General features: G+C 42.5%; 1 protein-coding gene across 3 annotated transcripts in view; it reads left to right on the forward strand.

Moving 5' to 3' along the window:
* Window positions 1-23,637, forward strand: part of TMEM200A (transmembrane protein 200A) — a 68,022-nt gene that overhangs the window by 38,737 nt on the left and 5,648 nt on the right. Inside the window, exon 1 of one of the 3 annotated variants that reach the window (XM_008691107.2) lies at window positions 21,560-22,295. The exons of the other annotated variants lie outside the window; for them this stretch is intronic. The gene's annotated coding sequence lies outside the window, so the exon portion shown is untranslated. Of the gene's footprint in view, window positions 1-21,559; window positions 22,296-23,637 lie in introns of those variants that run through there. 3 annotated transcript variants of the gene reach the window in all.

Consider the following 23,637-nt stretch of genomic DNA (forward strand, 5'->3'; position numbering starts at 1 on the left):
ATTCTTTCATGGTGCTTTTTTCTTATTGTGTCATTTAGTGCACGATTCCAGCTCATCTCATGATATCGATGTTCACTCTGATCTGGTGTCTGCCACTCCTTAACCAATCAAAGTTTCACAGTATTTTCCATTTATAATTAATAAGTATTTTGTGAGGAGGTACTTTGAATTTATGCAAATATCTTGTTCCTTCTTAAACTTTCAATTTATGCATTTGCTAGTTTATATTATTATGGTCTCATGGTTTAATAGGGTATAATCTGTGCCTGCCATTATTTAAGTTGTTCCATATTTGGCCAATGGGGACTCATTCAGGCTGGCTTCTATGTCTTTTTGACATATCACCATCATTGTTTGAGCGTTTCCTCGCTTTTGGGGGCACATGTTACTGAGATCATTTTACACTTTCCCTACCCTAGTTCTGAAATTGGCCATTTTTCCCAGACGCTCTTGTTCCTTTTAGTGGAGAAAGGTATTTAGAAACCAAAATCTGGGTGATAGGTGTGTTCGCTGCGATCAGGGTGTTGCTGCTGCTCACAGGCCCTCTCAGTGGACAGTCATCACTGCTGTCCCCACCGCACCCTCCTCATTGTTCACACTCTGATACCCTGTGCTGGGCCACTATGCAATAGTGCTGCTCCTTTGTGTTATTCTGGTCTCAACCCCCACATCAGTCCACCTTGCCCACTCCTGCAGGGACTCCCTCTCACCTTGCTCAGGCACCGACACCCTGGGCTGGGCCACAGCCCCATGTGAAAATGCTTCTTGCTCTGCTTGGCTCTGAAAATCTGTGCTTGGATACCCCCCCGACCCCCATGGGTATGACTTCTTTGCTCAGAGTTTGACACCAGGTTTGATGAACATCTTCCTCATTCTAGCCAGTTTCTGACCCCCCCTCTCCGTCACCATGGCTTCCCTACTCGCATATGGATTTCTGCCTTATTCAGCCCCACCAAATGGCTTTAGGAATGAATTGTTTGTGAAAGGGAATAGGGCTCAATGCCATTTTTAAACGTTGATGTAGAAGTAACCTAATAATTTGCTGAACTCAGAAGATCTGTGGTCATATTTTTAAACCAAGATTCTGGAACATACCATTAAAAAAATGATTTCTTAAGTATCCTTATGTCAATTTATTTTTTTTAAGATTTATTTTTTAATGTGAGGATACGTATTTTAATATAGAGGAGCTTTGATATTTAATTTATTCTGCGTTCAATGAGAAATGAACACACGTTTACAGCATATCTTCTCCAAAATAGACATGTGCATTAATTACTTAGGGGTAAGTTATCTTCAGGGGATTTTGTGTCCAAAGTAATCCATGATGAGAACTTCCGAATCAAGTGCCAGCGGTGCCTCATTGGCATGCCATCAGATCTGTGCTCTTTGAAATCAGACAAACAGTGTAAGGTACTGCCCACTCTGCACATGGGATGTATACTGGTGACCCCAAATTTCTATTTCCAGCCCCGATCTTGGCCCTGGAGCTGCCTCTGATCTCTCTCCTTTAGACTGGTCTTTCATCTCAGTTGTGCTAGAACTTTGGCATTGACATGCCTGTGTGATACTGAAATGGAGATGTCAAGTAGCATTCCTTGGGTTTTGTGCCCCTTTGCTATTTCCCTGGCATCTCAAACTCAGCATGTCCATACCTGAACTCTTGATTACTAACACCACCCTCCCCAGCGCAGATCTTCTTCCCAGTCTTCCCTATCCCAACAAATGGCACAATTGTGCCCCAGCAAGAGATCTGGAAATGTTCTTGATTCTTCTTTATCCCTATTGGTCAATGCATTCTGTGGTCTGTAGTCTGTTCTTTTCAGTACCTCCTGTCTCAACTCTAGTTGGGACGGGAATGGGATAAAGCTGGGAATGAGATGTCTAACTTCATTTTACCTTGACCTTGAAGTGAGGACAGCTCCCTCCCAATACCTTTGACCCTGCCTACACACAAACACATCCCACCGGGCGCCATCAAATGCCCTAGGCCTCCCCTTGTCAACATAGTTCCCAAAGGCAAATTATGAGGGGCCCTGTGGCTCAACTTATGACAGAGTCACAAGATTTCTGCCAGATTCCCCAGTTTAAAGCATGGGATATTGCTCTGAGACACTGGCTCTGAATGGCTCCCAGGGAGGACCAACTTTGGAAAAAAGAGCAAAAAGATAGAAATGGATATATGGAGGGCCAAAGTTCTTCACCTTCGAATGAAAATGGGATAGAGCTGAGAATGAAGAGCCTAGCACAATCTCCTGGCAAGTCGGCTGTCTTGGGAGTGAGAAACACCTGTGGGCTGGAGAAAAGGAGACTCCCATTGGCTGTACATGGGAGCCCGATGGACAAGAGGTCTGCATTCTTCCTTCAAAAAGAGAGGGAAGGAAAAAACCAAAACAAAACAAAATGGTATCTCTCACCTCATCTACTTCTCATCCTCATTCATTATCCTCACAGCTGCCAAAGCGATGTGTGCATATCAGATCAAGTCACTGGCCTGCTTAGCACACTTAACAAACCCATGATTCTTATGTACAGCGGCACGACCTGCCCCGTCCCTCTCTCCACTCTTATCTTGTGCTGTTCACCCCTCTACTTTCTAAGCCCTGAGAACCTGGCCTTCTTTCTGTTCTTGGAACATCAAATTTTTTGCTGTCTTAGAGCTTTTGAATATCCTCTGCCTAGAGGATCATTATCTTCCCTATTCCAAATAGAACCTTTGAATCTTTACACTGAAGCCAAATGCTTACTGATAAGTGTGATTTGGGGACTAGTTTCTATTCTCCTTCAATATTATTTATTTTGTACTTGGAAGGAGAATCTCAATGGCAATTAGTATGAAATAATAATTAAATTTAATACTATTAAGAAAACAACAAGAAAAAGTCTGCTTCCAACGGCTTCCAAAATAAAGGTCTTAATAAAAATCAATGTAATTATGACATTGAAAATATAAAAAGGAAAATAAGCTACAATGCCTATAAAATATTCAGCATATGAAAGACTTTGAAATCCTGGGAAAAAAAGGGAATTCAAAGTATTATTGTTACCAAATTATGTCTAGTTCAATTTTCACATAACTCGCTTCAGTAAAGATAATGAATTTTTATTAATGGCGTTTGCAAATCCTGTAATAATTTTTTGCATGTACATGGCACAGCCCAGAGTACAAGAGTGTGTGCATGCATTGTCTCTCTTGAATTTCCAGTCTCACGAGATCAGAGAAGTGACTTGTATGGCATCACTCAGCTGAGCCCAGTGCCCTGGACGCCCACCTTCATCAGTAAACCCTGTGCATCGGCTCTGTGCTGGGAACTTACGAACAAAGCGCGCTCGTGATCTAGTGGAGGAGAAACAATAAACAAGTAAACCAGCAAATGCATTTACGGGCTTGGAAGGGTCGTTTTCCTTGCTCATACACACTGTATTTCTGGAGCCAGGGACATACTGAACTTCAAACATACTGAACTAGAAGCCAACCTTTAGATATGAAATACAGAGGAAAGGAAGAGTCAGAGACTCTTTTTTCATATTAACTCATAGGAGATAAATTATTTGAGGCGATATAAAATTGTATTGTTTTCTAGGTAATGTATCCATGAGAAGTGAAAGCTCACTCGACCACCCCATCCAGAATAGAATTCAGTGGAATGCAAGCATTTGCAGATCTGGTCTCTGAGGAAGCAGGAAGAAAGGGAGGAGAACCAGGGAGTTAGAGACCACACAAGACAGAGAGAACAGAGCTTTGACCCAAAGGGAAGGGTTTTCTTCTACTGAGTGCCTGATAAGGTGCCAAGTCACGGAAATGAGCAAAAGGGTAAGGAAACCTCTTTCACCCCCGAATCCCCACGCACCCTGTGGAGACTAACAGATAAAAATGGACCGTGAGCAGAGGAACGATCTAGTATGTTCTCCTCAATTCTGTGTGCTTGGCTTGCCAACAGCAAGCTTCATTATAAATGAATTACATCCTTCCTTGGTGAAGAAATCAGCTCTTTATAATTTCAAGAGAACTACATGTCAGGAAAAAGAGAAACAAAGACTCCATAAGATGATAGATCCTTAAGTGTTGAAAGGGGACTCCCTTGAGCCCCACTTCCATAGTTTACTAAATTGGTGGTGGGGGCGCCTGGGTGGCTCAGTTGGTTGAGCGTCTGCCTTCGGCTCAGGTCGTGGTCCCAGGGTCCTGGGATGGAGCCCTGCATCAGGCTCCTTGTTCAGCAGGGAGCCTGCTTCTGCCTCTGCCGCTCCCCCTGCTTGTGCTCTCTCTCTCTCTCTCTGACAAATAAATAAATAAAATCTTAAAAAAGTAAAGAAATAGATGGTAAGTCTGCCCAGCGCTCCTCTGCTCTAGAGATCCCTTTCCTCCCTTTAGTGCCTTCGGGGCTTCCCACGAGATCATTCTCGGAGGGCGTCTGAGGTTGTACCTTTATCTACAAGAAAATTGTGATCGGATATGCAAATGAGTTACTGTGCTATGTATGTGTAAGGAATTATTACAGTATTTGTAAGCATCATTAGCAAAGATTCATCATCTTCACTGAAACAAGTCATTTAGAAATTAAACTAGAGATGATTTGGTAACAATAATACTTTGAATTTCCATCTCTTCCAAGGTTTCAGAGTGTTTCACATACTGAATATTTTATAGACATTCCTGTTTTTTTTTTCCTTTTTACATTTTAAATGTCATAATTACATTGATTTTTATTAACACTTTTATTTTGGGAGCAAGCTTTTTAGTGGTTGGTTTTTTTTTTTTTTTTTAATGGTAAATTAAGTTTGACAATTACTCCATACTAATCGCTGCTGGCATTCTTCTCCAGGTTACAAAATAAATAATATTGTAGGAGAAAAGAAATTTGTTCCAAAATCACATTCATTATTTAGTATTTGACTCTAGTGTGAAGATTCAGAGGATCTGTTCCACTAAGAAAAAAATGTTATGATTCATGGTCATTAAGCCTCATGCCTCTTTTATCAGTGGATTACATTTTCAACTTTTGCTTACAGGATTGCTCTGTGTGTGTGTACAGATAGCCAATTAGCAGTAAGTATCTGTAGGAATATAAGAACCAATAACATATTCAAAACTAAACTTTTCCCTCAGAGTTTCCCTTCATTTGTTCCTTGTTTCATCCATCCAGTTGCTCAAGCCAGCAACTGGGTGTCATCTTGACAGCTTCCTCTCCCTTACCTCCCACATCGGCTCTAACACCAAGATCTCGTTATTCTGCCTCCTCAGTCTGTCCACTCTGTTCACCCCGTAGCCATCACCCTGGTTCAAGCTACTGTCGTCTTTACCTGGATTGCTGTGGGGCTTCTTAACTGGTCTTCCTAGAGCCATTTTTGCCTCCTTTCCCTCTGGCACCAGGAGTCTTGTAATCATACAGATCTGACCCTGTTCTTTCTCTGCTTAAAGCCCATTCATTGTGTCTCCCAAGATAAAGTGTAAGGCCCTTAATATGATCTATGAAATCTCATGTGATCTTGCCCCTACTACGTCTTCCCTCACCCCCTTGCCTGAGCCATGTTGCTTTTTGCTCGTTTCTTGGACACGTGGCACTCCACCATTTCAGCCTTGGTACATGCTGTTCTTCCCTCCTGTCTTTACTTTAGTTTAAAGTAGCTTCCTCAAACCTCTTAAGACTAAGGTGGGTTACCGTGATATTCACCTCCATGCCACCCTGCCTTTGGCCTTTTTACCGCGTGCAACACTCGCAGTTATTTGTTCAATGCCTGTCTTCCCCACTCAACAAGTAGATCCAAGGAGGGGAATGCAGAGTCTGAGTTGTGTATCGTTTTATCCCCAGCTGCCCTCAGAGTACTTGGCGTATAATGAATGCTCAGTAAATATTTGTTGGATGAATGAAAATGAATAAATGAAATGAGTGAGTGAATGAATAACAGACCGATGTAACTGTCCCTCAAATACTTACTTTGGTGTTGAATTATGACAATTCAAATTAGAAAAAAAACAAATAATGAAAATTTGAGCACAAATGGGTGGTACTTTTAAAAATTTGTTTGAAGGTATTAGCAACAGTCTTGTATACTCAGGTTCAAATTGCCTCGGCAGTGTGTGGAAACAGAGAGAATCTTTCAGGTGAAGAAATTTAAATATATTGGTGAGCCCTGAACAACTGAAAAGGATTCTTTATGAGAATGTACATAGAATGCAACATCCAGAAAATATCTGTCTTCTCGCACTCATGCTACAACATATCTACATAACTCTCTGGCATGTAAAGGCTGATCTAACCCAAGAACTTCACATTCACCGGAAACTGGCAGACTTATTAAGAACACCAGGAAGTAAGCACACATCCAAACTCAAAAATACAAGTTAAATCAATGTCGTAAAGCGCAATGCGTATGTATACCCAAAGTCTCACTCCAACTTTGCTTGCTTTTAATTTGCACATAGCATCGGTAAACTTACTTACTTGGCTCTCTCATTTCCAAGGACCAGGCCCCACGCAGAACTGGGTAGTGCAGAGTGGTTGTAGTAACCGTGTTCCCAGTGGCAGTGTCAGCCAACAGCACGCTGACCTCACCCTCCTCCGGACTTCCGGGGACCGTCACTTGTGTGACAGCGCTAATCACATCCACCTAGTGACACAGTGATGCTTGTAAAAAGTTATTTCCCATTCTCGATCATAAACATTTTAGGGAAAGACCTTGGCTTTTCACCAGGCTTTCAGAGTATCACACAAAAGCATGTCATAGTTGATAATCCTATTCAAAACAGAGCAAAACAACTCTGAGACATCAAGAGAAAATTAAATTATGTTTAATACTGTTTGAGGAACCTGGAATGAAGTGTTACTTTTTTTTTGAAGTGTTATGTTTTAGAAATATTTTTATCCCTAATAATGAACGTTTAAAAAGTTTCAGTATTTACCAGTTCTGATTTTATTGATGTGTAGTTTGCAAACCCTGTTAACTCAACCTAGCTCTTAGCAACCTATTAAGAATGGTAGGGTAAGCATTCTAATTTTACAAATAAAAACTTGAAGTGGTAACTTAAATTTTTATCTTAGGATTGCGGTTTATTGGGGTGCCTGGGTGGCTCAGTCGGTTAAGCATCTGCCTTTAGCGCAGGTCATGCTCTCAGGGTCCTGGGATAGAGCCCACAGGCAGGCTCCCAGCTCAGCAGGGGGTGTGCTTCTCTCTCTCTCTCTCTCTCTCTCTGTGTGTGTGTGTTTCTCTCTCTCTCTCAAATAAATAAAATCTTTAAAAAAATAAAAAGCTTACAGTTTATTAAGGACCAGAACTTTTAGCCTTTTCAAGATACCTTTAGCCATAAAAGCAATGTAGCGATGTGACAAAATCATAGGTTTTAGTGTCAGAAAGATGTAGGTTTGCATCCTTCCTTTGGTCTCATACTACCTGAGTCACAGTGGGAAATATGTTTAACCTCTGTAGGTGAGGGCAATCTCTGAGCAATTATTAGTCACGTGATAGTATCGTCTATCAGTTTGGTGAAAAATGAACTGGAACCACAAGAGGGAATCTTTGAGAAATCAGCTAATGAATTGCCTTTGGCTCCTGAAGCTAGAGGGTCAGGCATTTGAAAAAAAATTTTTTTTTACCATAACAATACCCCTCTGCATTTAAGTCATGTTTTAGCCTCTTCGGCTCCCTGTTTCTTTATGAAACACTGGAATACTAGCAGAACCTAGCCGTATTAGGTAGGTTATGTGCAGTAAGAAACCCCCCACATCTCAGTGATTTAAAATAACAAAGATGTATTTCTTATTCATGTCCATTGTGGGTTGACCCGCAGCTCTTCCACAGCATCCTTACACGAGAACCTGAGATGACTGACTTTTTACCATCCGGTGCGTTATCAGCCATCATGGCTAGGGGAAGGGATCATAGCAAATGACACACTGGCTTTTAAAAGGTTTTGCAGGAAGGGACACATGTCTCTTCACTCACATTTCAGTCACCAAGGCAAACCACTTCTCTTGCCTAGATTCACAGGGGTGAGAAAACGCAATCCATTCTTGGGTCTGCGGGCCTGGAAGGAGAATTGGAATGTTGATGACCAGCCCTAATGACCACCCCTTGGCCCTAGGAGCGCTGTCAGGGGGATTAAGTCAGTGAACGTACAACTAAGCACAATGCTTGGTACCTTAACAAGAACCGAATAAATGTTAGGGATTGTTATGACTGACATTGGTTATAAACTTCATTAGTAATGATGACTTGAAGCTTATTTCCACTTATTGCCCTTAGTGTCCCCCTCCTTTTTTTTTTTAAACATATTTCATTTATTTATTTGAGGGAGAGAGAGAAAGAGCTCAAGCAGGGGGAGCAGCAGGCAGAGGGAGAGGGAGAAGCAGGCTCTCTGCTGAGCAGGGAAACCGATGCAGGGCTCGATCCCAGGACCCTGGGATCATGACCTGAGCCAAAGGCAGGGGCTTAACCGACTGAGCCACCCAGGCGCCCCACCCGTAGTGTCCCTTAAGAAAAGGAAACTTCTGAAATAAAGCCTGTGTAGAGAAAAAAAATAGGGCTGCCTAACTGCCTAAGCGCGCAGGATGGAAACGCTTCAGTGTCCTCCACGGACAAAGCGTAACGACTCAGATGACTTACGTTCACAGTTCTTAGTTATTCTTTTCTCTCCAGATGGAAAATCTGTGGCTTATAGAAGCTGCTAAAGAACAGAGGATTGGAATGACACATTTCGTTCTACGGAGCCGAGTGCATTATTTTCGAGCACGCAGCCCCGGGTCTGCACCTTTCCTTGCGCTCTGTGAAGCGGCCACCACACGGCCACCCTGGTTCCAGGTTGAGAGTAAGCAGGTCAGGTTGTAGTCAGAGCGAGCGGTGTAGACAAAAATAAGTCCTCTCGGTTTTCAGAGTCCTCTTTCTTCTCCTTTAGTCTTGGGTCCTCAACGCCCCGGCAGCATCTGGAACGTAGCCGTCCCCGAGTGAATGAAGAACAGAATGAATATGCAACAATCGTCCCCATTTGAAGGAATTTCAGGCTCGGAGAGAGCAGAAGGGGGCATTTTCTTAGCGCCTGGGATCCTGAAATCCTGTGCTGATTGCCTTTCCCTTCCCACTCATGTCTTCCATCCTTCGCGGCCAGGCCGTGACCACTCTGGGGGCAAGGGGAGACCCTTGATCCCGCAGCACTGCTGGACACGGCTGCCTGGAGCCTATTTCTCTAGTAAGAGCAGTCCCTTCCCCACCTCCTTCCCGCCCCTGAAAAACAGCCCTGTTTTTAGAAGACACAGTCCCCTCCCCGATGTTGTATCTGAGTAGAGGCTGGGTCTCTTGAGGAAATTCTTGCCTCTCCGTGGCTCCAACTTCAACAGGCATGGCAATCCGCCTGTTCAGACTGACGGCAGGACCCATCCCCGGGATTTCTGATTCAGGAGGTGGCAGGGGGCCCATGAACTCGCATTTCCAACCAGCTCGCCAGTTACACCCACGGGGCGGTAGCATGAACAGCGCTGCTCTGAGCTCCGTCCCTGCCCCTTCCTCCCGGTGCCTCCAGTGCTCCTGGACCTCCTTGCTTTTCAGGTACTGAGTTTGCTTCATTTTTTTATGCTGCTTTTGAGCTGTTGGGATGATCCTAATTATTTCTCTTCTGATATTATAATACTTGTGTTCTCTTTTATGTGTCTGCCCAAATGTTGTTTTGATTGTTACGGATTATGAATTGCTAAGCACTGGAACCGTCTGCTCCCAGAAGACCTTCTGGAGGGAGGGGAAGCCGAGGGTGTTGCCTGCCCCGCACTTCTGAAGGCTGTCTATGGTCAGAATAGTAAAGGGACGGCTTCCTTGTAGCAAAGACAGTCGGACCCTTTGATCAGCTATTCCAGAAATTTATGAGTGTTTTTATTATACTCCTGGTATCTAGCTCGTTAGCCAGTTGGCCTTTTTGAAATCATTGAAAGAAGTGAAGTTCCTTCAGCTATAGGGATGGAATATAAAATTAACGCGTCTGCAATTTTGCACAAGGAGTTTTCTCCTTTAGTTGACTGAGTCAAGTTGCACATTCATAGCTGTAGCTCTTACACTGATCTTGATGTAACAACAAAGTAATTTACTTTGGAGAATAAAGACACACATGAGCCTGAAGAAATGGAAGTCTAGATTTTAAACGATCTTCTATTTGGGACATGTATTATTAGATGAGGAAACTAAGAATTGTATTTAGTGAGACAGTAGAGTGACTCTTTTCCAAATGGCTTATCTGGGCATTTTCTCTCTATATATTTTTTCGGTGTGCCTCTAGTTACACAGAGGCGTTTGTGTGGCTGGACCGGCTGTAGAGTGTAGACGGCTGTGTCCACGTTGGTGCCTGCTGTCCGGCTGTGTATGTGTGTTAGTATGTGAAATCTATTTCTAAAATCAATGGGATTGCTTATCACATAGAGCTTTTGATATTCAGGTAATATATTTGTTGAACATTTCTTCCTGTCATTAAATGTTTTTCTACATTTTGAAATGACTACTAGTATTCCTTTGTTTGAGTTACCATAATTGGTTGGTCAAATCATTGTGTTAATATAATTGAGGGGGGAAAAAATACATGTTGCCAGTTTACCCTCTAAAGAGAGACAAAGCTTTTGCTGATATTTCCTTAGTTTGTACATATGACACTGTAGGGGAAAAATAAAATCTAAACCGATTGGGTTTAAAATATGCTCAAATCAGCTCAGGGTGCGAGGGTCATTTTTAAGAACCCTTCCCTTAGTTCTGGTCACATCTGTAGCAGCGTTCCGATGAGTGTGCCTCAAAATGAAATGAAATAGATTGAGGGTTGCCACCATTACTTGCTTTTTGGAATATTTGACTTACGTATGCATGGAGCGATATAGTTTTGGGTGGTTTTTTGTTTTTTGTGTTTTGTGGTTTTTTGAGGAATTTATTTCTCACCTACAGCTTTGATAATTTTCATAGAAGTGGGTTCTTACAGAGGTTGGAAATGGAACTCATTCTGTCATCACCCACGGTTGCAAGTTGTTGAGGACGTGGTGCTCTGCTGTGCAAGTCAGAGATGCTTATGATTTCCTTCTTGAAATAACATTTTTTCTTTAAATGACATACTTTGTTGTTTCTTTAAATAACATATTTTTCCTCCCTGCATTCTAAACTCATAAGCATAAATTCTTCCTTCTTCCCCTCAACTTTGTTTTCTCTCAACATTTGCAATCATGCCTCATCCTTCCGCTATCCTCATTCTGTTAATGTGCAGTATGATTGAAGGAGAAATCACATGTTCTTGGAGCTAAACAGATCTGGATTTGAAACCGTGCTCTTCTATTTCCTGGCCGTGTGACATGAAGCAAATTACTTACCCTCTCTGAGTCTCAGTGAAATGGTACAGTTTTTCCTCCCTCACAGAATTTTTCTGAAGATTAAATACAATAGTGTATATTAAGTTCCTAACAAAATATCACAGCTCAATAAACACTAGTTCCTTTCCCATTTCTAATTTTTCATTCTTCCTTCGCAATTTTCATACTTTCCCCTAAAGTCTCCAGATGAATATAATTTGAACCTCTTGGCTGTTGTCTTGGAAAAGATTCAGCGTAAAACTTTTTTCTTTCTTTCTGGAATTCATCATTTTTAAAAAGTCACCGTTTAACTAATATTTACTTTGATCTCAGTAAGGTTGTAGAGCTTAGGTTAGTCAGCTTGACTCCTTTTAAATCTGAACGAATCCTAAAATGACCTTTCAGGCGATACACAGTCCTCAACTAGTTTATGAGAGCAAGTGGGGCTGGACGGGGGAGCTGTGAGGACAATGACCGGTGTCTCCATCAAGTGAAACTCGGAGATTTTACCGCTGAATTCTCTCTTCTGCTTGGAGGCTGCAGATAGAAAGTTAGGCTTCTTAGGTCTAAACCCCCACCCAACCAGCCCGAATTTCTGCAAGTCCATTCGTGCTGTACTAATGGCTCTCCTCCCTCTGTTTTCTCTACTGGGAGTCTCTCCCTGCCTCTCTTCTTTTCTTCCTCCCTTCTTTGATGACAGAGTGAAGGTCACCTACTTTATGAAACCTCTCCTGCTTATTCCCTCCCCTGGCCCCCACCCTCTAAGGTCACTGGCTCCTTTTGGCTTTCTCTGTATCCCATAAGTACTTGCGTCACTGTGCCTAGAGTGCGTCTTAGTCTGTGCTTGGCGGTCTGCTTCTAGGCTGGGAGCCCGACCAAGGCACAGAGGGTGTCAGATCCACTGCGGAGCTCTGGCGCGTAGTTGGTGTTCAACAAATACTTAGTGCAGAAGTGAACGTTCAGCGTCACAAGCGTGGATCCTCGGATAAAGGAGCATTGAAGGTTGAAATTACTGCAAGTGGCTTTCTGAATTAAAAGCAGCCCAAGCAGTGCTAACTAGAGATGAGTGGGATTTTCTGCTTTCCAAAGCGAATGAGAAATTTGAATAAATTATCAACATTGTTCTGGAAGAATTAGGAATATGATTTGATTTATTTAATTACTTGACTTCATTATCTTCTATGGATTTAGGAAGAAAGAAGAGTCTTCTTCATCATGTCAAAAGTAATAAAAAAAGAACCCAGATGCCCTATAAATAAATGGTGTAAAGCAAAGAATACTGAAGTCTGAACAAGCTCAACAATTACTTCAATCCCCTCCCTGACGTTCCTTTTGAAGATCAGCCGGTTCAGAAGTAATGAGGCGGCTGCAGGGGTTGTGTGCAGAACTCGCTCTGGCCAACCTGGGGAATAGTTACTGCTCCCTAACTCAGGCATCTCCTTGGACTCTGAGCGCATCCGCTCTCAGGGGGTGTCAGGCACCTGTACGTCATGAGCACGAAGCTACAGCCTGCATTTCGGAGTTGTGAGGATTTAATGAGCCAATGTATGAAGAAGCCAACAAATGTTTGATTCATCTCCAAAAGGCTACCGATAAAATCTGTGGTTCAGCCTGTAACTTTAGCAAATCTAGGAAATGCTAGACTATTAAAGCAAGTTATGTTTGTCGGTGGGCTGGATATCACTGAGGATCAAAAGTATAAACTATTGCAAAGTATTCATTTAAACACATACATGTCAAAAACTCATCATTCTAACCCTATCAGTCTTTGGTTTTGATGAATATCATCACGATGGAGGCATTTTTAAAACTCAGATTGAAGTCACGTGAATTTAGAGGATGGCTCAACCTTGGCATAAACTCATCTTCGATAAGCCCCAGGGATGTCCACGCTTGAAGAAAAGTCCCACGTAAATATACTCTGTGTTCGGATTAAGCAGGGACAGGGCAGACACGGGGTAACCCTTGAGTACAAGGGACCTTCTCCTTACCACCACCACACTGACTCCGGCCGCGAGGTCCTGCCAAAACAGATCCTCGCCCTCTAGGATGACTCTTGGGTCTTTGTAGACGACAGAGCCGTGCCGCACACAAAGGATGAAACAGGGTCAATGGAGGGGGCAGAACAGAGATCTAATTTCAGGGCATGAAAATTAAATAAAATCCAGCCTTGCTTCTTCATCTCTTTGAGGAGATGAATGCAAATCAGGTTAAGTGGAGGCACCCTTTCCGGAGCCCCAGACCCGGTTTCCCTCATAATGAAGCCTGAAGACCTCTGTCCAGCCTCTGGCCGCATGCTTGATGAGAATAATAATTCTGAAGTCGCAGGCTGATCTCCAACAGAAGCCTGTTTCCATGAGTGAATCAGAGTTGTCAGGTTAGATAACTGAAGCTCATCAGCGAGGACTGAGCTTTAGGGAAAGAGAGGAAAGTCCCAGCCCCTCTGAAGGCCAGAAGGGAGCCGTGTGAGTAATTCAGGATGACCCAGGCACAGAGGAGTCAGTGAGCCCTGAGAAAGGATTTGCTTTACAATGCACAGCATTATCCGTGAGCATACCCCAGGTTACAGATTTCTTGAAGATAGAAGCCCGTTCCAAATTCATCCTTTATGTCACCCTGCACCCAGGAAATGCAGGTGTTGACCTTTGCTTTCTGTCCTTCACTGTTAGGATGTATTGTAAGTGAATCTTTCATTCCTGAATTTCTGATTTAGTCTGGTTAGTCATTTTAGCCATTTTCTATTTTCTCTAGTTTTGTGTTTTTGCTTCAAAGGCAAAATTACACCTGTTTTTAAATCAGCAAGCCCACCAAATTATCCAAATGTGTACCAGGTTACTCTGCCTTTTACTCTTATTTCGTAAGCTTAAGCATCCTTTTTTTTTTTTTTCCTTTGGTTCTGTACTTCATTAGAGTTCCAGAGTGGAAATGAAATAAAAGCAGTGTGTTCTCCTTGCAAAAAGATGAATAATTTGCACGTAGAGCGAGCGTTCCTCTTTTCGACACATAAGTACTGTTCGCATTGGTGTGGCCCTCCACGTCCCTTCAGTGCGTATCCGAACACATGTTCTGTATGGGCGACATAAACAGGATCTCACTCTATATTTCTGTTCTAAAAATCTCAAAAATATGATGTAAATAGGGCGCCCGGGTGGCTGGGTTGGTTGGGCATCAGACTCTTGGTTTTGGCCCAGGTCGTGATCTCAGGGTCGTGAGATCGAGCCCTGCGTCAGGCTCCATGCACAGTGTGGAGTCTGCTTGAGATTCTCTCTCTCCCTCGGCCCCTCCCCGACCTGTAAAGTAAATAAATAAATCTTTAAAAAATATGATGTAAATATTTTTCCTCATTGGTACACACTCACTGTTTTAAATATCAGTGTAATATTCTGTTGTAAAGATGCAGCATGATTGCCCTAGCCAGTCTTCTCGTGATGAACCCGTAAGTGATTCCAAGCTTTGGCCATTGCCGTAGCATTGAACGCACACTTCGTGGACCCTTCCGCACGTCTTTCTAAAGGATGTAGTCATGGAGGTGAAATGGTGGGGGGGAGGCGGGGACAAAGGGAATGGACACTTAACCTTTTGAAAGTCACTCCCAAACTAACTGCAGGGAAGTACCAATGTGTCCTCTCACTGACAGCTTTACACCCCACCAGTAATGGACAGAATCAATCCCTCTTTTTCTTTTTTATCAATTAGTAAGTGAAGGTCTATCTTTACTTTTGAAATTGCTTTAGTCGGCATTTCTTTCTTTCCTGTTGGGTTGCTCTTTTCCTTTGCTACCTGGACATTTGTACTTTTTCCTTCTGTGACTGGACTATGAATGTCTTTTGTCCATTTTTCTCTTGGATTGCCCTCTCTCACAGGAAATTACCAGTGAAGCAAACCATTATAAAGTGTAACAGATATTTGAAGCTAAAAATATCTCAGGCATGACCCCCACATACCCTACCCTTGTAGAAAGCGGAGATATGCACATATGGTGTTTTTAGAAACATGGTTCCATCCTTTGCTGCTGTTAGGTTAAACCTCCCTTGAAAGCATTTTCTGCTACACACTCTTTCCAGTTTTTTTTTTTTTCTATTCCTGACATCATATGCAGTTTATCATTCTTCTCGATTTTCCCCTCTCAGCTAGTAAAATCAGTCAGATCAGTCAGGATTTATAGATGATCTGGAAACGCTAGCATCCCCAGCAGGACAATTCCTACCTTATGTAATAGTTTTTTAAAAGATGATATGGAAAGAAGTAAGGATTTTAAAGAAAATATATAGAACTGATTCATGGTTTCAGGTAGTTAACATTGCATTAATAATCCATAATCCCTCCCCCCAGAACATGGTTCTCCTTCTCTTCCTCCACGGTACCCACCTTTCTTTCTTCCCTCTTTTCTATCCTTTGCCCTTCCCCTCCTCTTTCCTTCTCCTTCCTCTGTGTCCCTATCCAGCAGCAGCTCTGACATAATGCATTTTGTCTCCTAGAATCTAAGTAAAAACCCTACATAAAATAGTCATTGACTAGTACTTCTTCGGTGGTGAAACCATAGGCACTCCCATTAAATCCAGGAGCCAGGCAAGGATGGCCACGCCTCCTTATTGTTTACTCGTTTACCTTAGCTGTCCAGGTCCTAGGTGGTACAGTTAGAAAATACCAATTGTAGGGGCACCTGGGTGGCTCAGTCAGTTAAGCATCTCCCTTTGGCTCAGGTTATGATCTCCAGGTCCTGGGATTGAGTCCCACATCAGGCTCCTTACTCAGCAAGGAATCTGCTTCTCTCTCTCTCTCTCTCTCCCTCTGCCCCTCCCCACTACTCATTATCTCTCTCTCTCAAATAAATAAAATCTTTAAAAAAAAAGAAAATGCCAATTGTAGGTTTAAAATTGGGAAAGAGGAGGCAAAAATATATCTGGGTGATGTAATTGTCCTTCTAGGACACCTAAGAGAATGAACTAAAAACTTTTTTTAACAGTCAGCAAGTTCAGTAGGCAGCTTATAAATGCACACAAATCATAGCCTTCCTACTTCCAAATGGCAGCCACTTGAAGACAGAGATGACAGTGACAGAAAACGTGCTGCCATGCAGTGGAGACTCAGTGACAAAATACCCGAGAAGCATAAAGTAACAGGAATGAGAAAGATCTGTGTTTAAAATACAAAACAAAACGACGACATAAAAGAAAACTTTGCGGTACAATGCTGCTGTGGCATAGCAGTGTCAGTTCTCCCTGTATCTGTGTGGAGATCCAGCAGGGTCTCAGTAAAATGCCAGATTTTTAAAAATCAAATTCTGAAGTTCATAGGCAGCATAAATTATGTAAGAATAGACAAGAAACTTTTGATGCAGGAGAATGAGAATAAACTAATCTTATCAGGTATCGAAATATGCATTTTAACATAAATAGTAATCAAATCAGTTTGGCTCAGGCAAATTAATAGATTAATGGAACAGAATGGTCAACCTTAATATTGACCAAAATGCATATGAGATTTGGTACATAGTACAACTATAAGAAATTAATATGCAGTGAAAGTAGCATTTGGAAGCAAGGGAGGAGAAATTTATTTCTTGTAAGCAAGTTAGATCCCTACCTGTATTCTTATACACACACACAAATCCAGATACATGAGAAAATTAAAATGTAAGAGAACTAGAACATTACTGGAAGAGAACATGGGAGAATTTTTTTTAAGATTTATTTATTTACCTGAGAGAGAGAGCGTGCATGTGCACATGACCACACAAGTGTGCAGGGGGGAGGGGCAGAGCAGACTCTGCATTGAGCGTGAAGCCCACTGCAGGGCCCAATCCCACGACCCCAAGACCATGACCTGAGCCAAAATCAACAGTCAGGTGCCCAACCAACTGTGCCCCCCAGGTGCCCCAACATGGGAGAATTTTTAACATAACCTTCCATTGAAGAAGATCTTTCTAATGATTCTATGAAGCCATTAATCAACATACTGATAAGGCTGACCATATATAATTGAAATTTTCTGTTTGATAAAGGACACAATAAAAAAAGAAGCAAAAACATAAATTAAATGTGTTTACCAGGCATATCCCTACGAGAGAGCTGATTTCTTCAATATGTAAAGAGTTCACATAAATCAATTTTAAGAAACCAAATGAGAAAACATTCTTCCCACATCTTAAAGAGCTACAAGAAATCCAACACTCTGCTGACCTCTAGGAGGGGGAAACTAGGGAAACCAGGGGTGGAGGTACTTACTCTTCACCTTGTATTGCTGGATTTTTACCTTGAGCACAAGTAGCTTCCACACAGAGGGGAGGGAAGATGGGAGAGGGGAAAGGAAGGGAGAAGGACAGACTGACTAACAAAACTTTCTTTAAATTGGAAGTCTAAAAATCTGTTTTCCTTGATTCACCTTGCTGCCACTAGCCTGTACAAGTAGGAGAAAAGATGAGGAAAACGAAAATAGAAATAGTCACATGCACCCCCCTGCCTCCTTTACTGGAGTTTCTCTAAAGAGTCTGTTCCTTAATGCTGAAGGACTTTTGTATTTCTGAGCCGAAGAGATTCATTTTTGTGACTGGCGAGGAGTTTGGTCTTGCCCTTTCTCATGAGGCCACCTCTCACACCTCTTCCTCCCTTGTCTGAAGGGCAATCCTACTCCAGTTGCACTTGGGGGGAAAAAGAAATTCTCTAGTGGGAATGATGAGGTTTGAATTATTTCCTAACATGTTCCTAGGGTTTTACAAATGCTTCATGGCAGCCTTGAGCTACCATGGTTTGGAAAGCCTTATAAGAAACTTGATGTACGGTATGTTACTGTGGATTAAAAGATGACACAGCTGATTGCTAATTTCGACGATGTTTTGCTCTGGTGAGAAATGGTTCCTCATTTGCAGTAGAGAAGAAAGGAAGATGTTTGGCATCCTTACCAGTATTGGCCCAGCTGCATTACCTGCAGAGCTGGTGGACATACAGAAGACATTGCCAGAACGTGGAGATGGTAGAACTGAAATTACTACCAAGCTTCAGTCTACCCCTTGTCCTATAGGAATGTCAACAGTGTGTTGGGGACTTTCTAGGCATTTAAAGTCACTGGAAAGGATATTAATACTGGAGTCTCCCTTACCAATGTTGTCTCTAAAAACGTTGCCACTGTACCCCTAAGCGAAGTAACTGCAGATATTCTTCTGGCAAAGAGAAATCCGTACACAAAGTGCAGCCTGGGGTTTTAAGTGTTTCAGCTCTTTATCCGGGAATATCTCAGCTAATCTCCTGCATTTTAGTAAATCTGTGACTTATTGAGCAATAGTTTCTGTGCATCCGTTTCAAGTCGACTTCCTGCCTGGCAACACCGTGAACGGGGAGTGTGGTAGTCATTGTAAGTGCTTGTCCAGATTTGAAGAATTGGGGTACAAGGCAGGAAGCATATTTTTACTTTGGGGGAAATAGACTTGTAATTTCTTCTGTTCTTGCGGAAAATGTCTCCCACTGGGTCTCAGCAGGGTTTTGTGTAACAGCTCATTATGGATCTGTTATTTGGCCTCCTGAAGACTTTTGTGTTCTGTGAGCTTCATGGCTTTTAGTCCTGGGAGAGCAGTTGTTCTGTGTCATTGTTACACAGTCTGTAATTGGTTTGGGCCCATATTTTACAGTTTGCCAGGCTGGCTTCAGTAACAAAGAACACGTATAGATTTCCAAGCCCATTCTGTGTTCTAGCATTTTCTGCATGCGTAGGATGTATTTAACCATAAAGTGGTATTTTATATGTAAGGACTTGAGTATCATTCTGCTAATTATAAAAAATTCTGTACCTCGCTTTGGTTCCAGCACTCATGCAGCTGTGGAATTATATTGAATATTAAGGTACCCTTCTCTCCAAGGCAGATCAGCAAAGGTCTTCCGGGGTACGCAAAATCATAGCTTAAACCTCTTGTCACAAAATTAACATTTTGCAATTTTCACTTTATATCACCCTTATGGCAAATTCTCTAGTCCCTCTATCCCCAAGCCCCATATTCCTCTTCATTTTCAGTCTGTTTTATGCCCAAGGGTCCCAACAGAAGCAGAACGGTGCTTGCAGAATTGATCAGATACTCGTGTGTTTGGTTCAACTGCATCATTAAGATAAGTAAAAACATCAGATGAACTGGCTTGGGTTTTCCTACTTAATTTTTATTATTGCTTTTATTTTTTTGTCTCAAGACAGGTCTCCAAATCCGAAGAAATAGAATGAAAAAGAAAGGCATGCTTTATATAATCCCTCACCTGCCTCTCTTTTACATTACCACGGCTCTTCTTCATAGCTACCAAATTATTAATGCTTCTGACACTAAAATACGCAGTCTCCATTCAGACAGTTTTTGACTCTAAGTTCCAGTTCAAACTTGCAATCATAGTTTCCTCTCCACGCACAGTGAGCCATCTTTAATTATTTCACTTAGTATATTAAAAGATATTTTGGTTTGCCTAGCAGAACAATGAAAGAGTTAATGGTACTGAGCAATGAAGAGTTAATAAAAATAGCTATTGTTTATGGAGAATTTACTACAATCCACACTACAGTAAACATTTCATAGATATTACTTCATTTTATCCTTACCATGACCTTACAATAGACACAGCTAACGTCACTAACGTAGACCTTAGTTCCCAGATACTGAGTTATGCTTCATGTTCAATATTTCCTTTGCTCTACAACAACCTTACAGGTACGGTTTCTGTCCCCATTTTACAGATGAGGACACCGAGGCTCCAGGAAGTTGAGTCAATTTTTCAATTGTGGCTGTTAAGTGGTGTGGAGGAAATCAAGCCCTTCCCACCTGGTCTTCTGCCTCCAGTGCACTATATACTGTGTATTAAAGAAGGTTTTTGCCATTTTACAGATACAAGAACTGAGATAAGAATTTAAAAGAACTTGTCCAAGGGGTGCCTGGGTGGCTCAGTCAGTTAAGCATCTGACTCTTCATTTTGCCTCAGGACATGATCTCAGGGTCATGAGATCGAGCCTTGTGCCAGTCTCCGTGCTCGCTGTGGAGTGTGCTGGAGATTCTCTCCTTCTCCCTCTGCCCTTCCCCCTGCTTGCACACTCACGCACTCTCTCTCTAAAATAAATGAACAAATCTTAAACAAACAAACAAACAAAAAAAACCAAAAAACCACACTTGTCCAAGGTTGCCTGGCTATCAGGTTTCTGTGATTCCAGTGTCCATGTGCAAAACCGTTATGTTACACATTAAAAAATGATTTCTACTCTATTCTTATTTTTTAAACTTTAATACAATTGAACTATTAGTCACCCATCGGCATTTTCTCTTCCAACTCTGGTAAAGATATAGATTAAAAATCCCAGGCTGAAAGTTTAAAATGTCTCTACTGGGAAGAAAGTCCTAAAACTATTCTAGCTTGAACAGAAAATATTTCCATCTGTCACATTTGTGGATACCACATGGGGTTTTTTTATATAATGTTTTTGTTTGGTCCTGAAGGCGCAGATTAATTTTTACTTCCTTTTGGCAGATAGCCTCACATTCTGGTGAATTTTTAAAACCTGAGATAAGGATAAAAAACACAGAAGTAAGATAATATCAAATATATTTAGGACGAGAAGCATCCTTCAGCTGAGAAGATGCGGAAAAACCATAGTGCAAGGACCGTTGTAAAACAGCGAGGAACACAAGTGAATTCGAATCTGTTTGCATGGCAAACTCCTACGGATACGCCAAGCCTCCACTGCTGCTGCTTGGAGCCCCACCCCCACCCCGGTTCCTCCAGACAGTGTGGAAGNNNNTTCTCCGGTATAAGGCCATCATCACAGCAATTGGTTCATTTCATTTTAGATATGTACTTTAGTGCTCTCCGACTGGACTCCATACTCCTTGAAACCAAGGACCGGATGTTATTTATGCAGTGCCCTGGTCTCCAGCACATTTCAGTCATAGGCTGGCATTCCACAAGTCAATTTATGGTCAACAGAGAAACTTGCTGAGCATTTATCACATTCCTGGCATTCTGTGAGGCATGGGGATAGCCTGAAAAACAATAGGAAGAGGAATATTGAACCAAGAATGAACTGGGCCTGGGAGTCTGCAAACTTGAATTCCATTCCTGTTCTTTCTGCTGCTTCCCTGTTGAACCTTAGACAGCATTCCTGGCCCTTAGTTGGTTAAAGGAATGTCTGATTCAAAGACTTCTAACGTCTCTCAACTCTGCAAGTATACTTACTCATTATCTCAGATGGGAGTGTGTGGATGCATCTGGAACCACATCTGACGTGTGGGAGGCGCACACTGTGGTCAGAACAGTAGGTCAGTGTGGTCAGAAGAGGACATACGAATACAGGAATAAGCTTCCCTGAGGATGCGACTCCTAGGTGTGGATGAATGCCGCGAAGAGCCAATTCCACAATGTGCTTAAGCTTGTCATGTGGGTGAAGGACAACAACAGGCTCTTAAAATGATTAGCAGAGCAAGAGTAGGAGAGGTTAAGCCTCACGGTGAGACATGATGGTGTGGGGTTAATATATGATATGCAAAGCAGAGATCTGCTCAGTCAAGGAGAAAGAGCTTTTGGCAGAGAGGGTAGAGTAAGCATGGTCCAGAGGGAAGATGAGCTCCAGGTAGGCGAGTAGACAAGAACGGGGTGCGCGAGTGAGTGCAAGAGTCCACATCTGTAGGCAAAAGGTAGCCACCGAGGTTGCGTCCCTCCTGATGATTTCTGAGATCGACGATGAATGGGTAAGATGATGAAGGCCCAGAGACAGCCCACCAGGAAGCTGGTTTGCACAGCGAGGAAGAAGGGGCACGTGTAAATCGTAAGCTGGTCATCTCGATAGCTGTGACTAGCAATGTTGTGGCTGCTTTACGAGCACTGGGAATGGAAAATAGGCTGATGAATAAGTAGCTAAAAGTTAACCCAAACTAATTTTTTTTTTTTTTTGGTTGTCAACAGATGACGATTGTATTCATACCTGTCGTTTAGTTTGACCTCTGACAAAATCATGATACCTCTTTGGAGAATATGGAAAGTGAGTGTGGCTGACCCTCTAGTTAGGTTTATTTATAACTAGTCAAATGGCCTCCTCAAAAAGGTAGTTGCTGATCATTATATTCTTGAGGCCAGAAAACCTATTTTGAGTCTTGTGCTATCACTGCAATCTCACATTTCGGCATTTACTAATTATACGAGAGACTAGCTACACAAGCCAACAGCACCCACGTAGGAGGAGGTCTCTATTGGAGTACCACAGGGCTTCCTTCAAGTTCCAAAAGTTTAGGTGAAGCTTTGGATCTGGAGAGATTGGGAAGCGCAAAGTCTGTGCCCAAGTTAACAGAATGAAATTCAGTAACATTCTTCTCTTGGATCTTTAAGGAAATAAGTCCCAGCCCTGCCCTGGGATGTTGAGCGCACACACACACAGTAATACAAGTGTTAGATGGAGGGGATATGGCTTTGCAGCATAAATTAAAAAAAAAAAAAAAAGATTTAGGCTGCTTTTGCATAGACTGAACACCATAAACCAAGCTGACATTGTGGTTTGGGGGGGGCAGAGCCCTGTGCAAGTACCCCCTCCACCTTTTCATTTCCCCAGGCTTCTTATCGCAGAACTGCCATTAGCATCTTTCTGCTGTTCCCAGTGTCAGTCCCTCATCACTGCTTCAGTCTACAGGATGAGATTAATTTTCCTAAGATTATAACAAGAATACTTGTGTCCTACTCCAACCCCATCACATATGAACAGAATATTCAGGCACTTGAGAGTGACACCTGCTACCTTCCAAGACCTGGCCTTCCCTTTCCTCTCGAGCCTTACCTGGTTTCCTCCCTCAGTGCTGAGCTGGGGGCTAGAGGCAGAGCAGGGCTCTGGGCTCCAGCCTTGCCTTCTCTTGACCTTACCTGAAATACTATTCATTCGACTTTTCGCTGTGATGAAAGTTGCTTTCACCTGCAGGAAGCTGCTGTAAAAGTCCTCCATAATAGCAACTTTCATCCTAGGGTATTAATTCTGTTTTACAGAGATAGACCAGCTCCTACACTGGGGTTCAAGTTCTTTGAAGCAGCGCCTGTGTTTAAGCACCTTTGCTTTCCCCTCCGCGTCACTTTGGGCCTAGTCAGAACAACAGATCACTAAAGAAGGACATTGGCACCTACCCTGAGCTTGCTGATCCTTGAGAGCCCTGGTGCCCCTGTCTGGGCCTGGCCAGGGCAGCCTGACTGAAGAAGTCATTTCCCCCTACCATGTTCTTTATTTCTAAACTCCACCCGGACTCTTTTCTCCTTCCATTTGCTGTAAGTTTTCACACAGACTGCCCTTGCTTTTCCTTCCTGTCTAGTCTAACTTGCTTGCTTGCACACAAAGCCCACTCATT

The sequence above is a fragment of the Ursus maritimus genome, unplaced genomic scaffold (assembly GCF_017311325.1).
Source record: "Ursus maritimus isolate PB19 unplaced genomic scaffold, ASM1731132v1 scaffold_13, whole genome shotgun sequence".
Classification (NCBI taxonomy): Eukaryota; Metazoa; Chordata; class Mammalia; order Carnivora; family Ursidae; genus Ursus; species Ursus maritimus.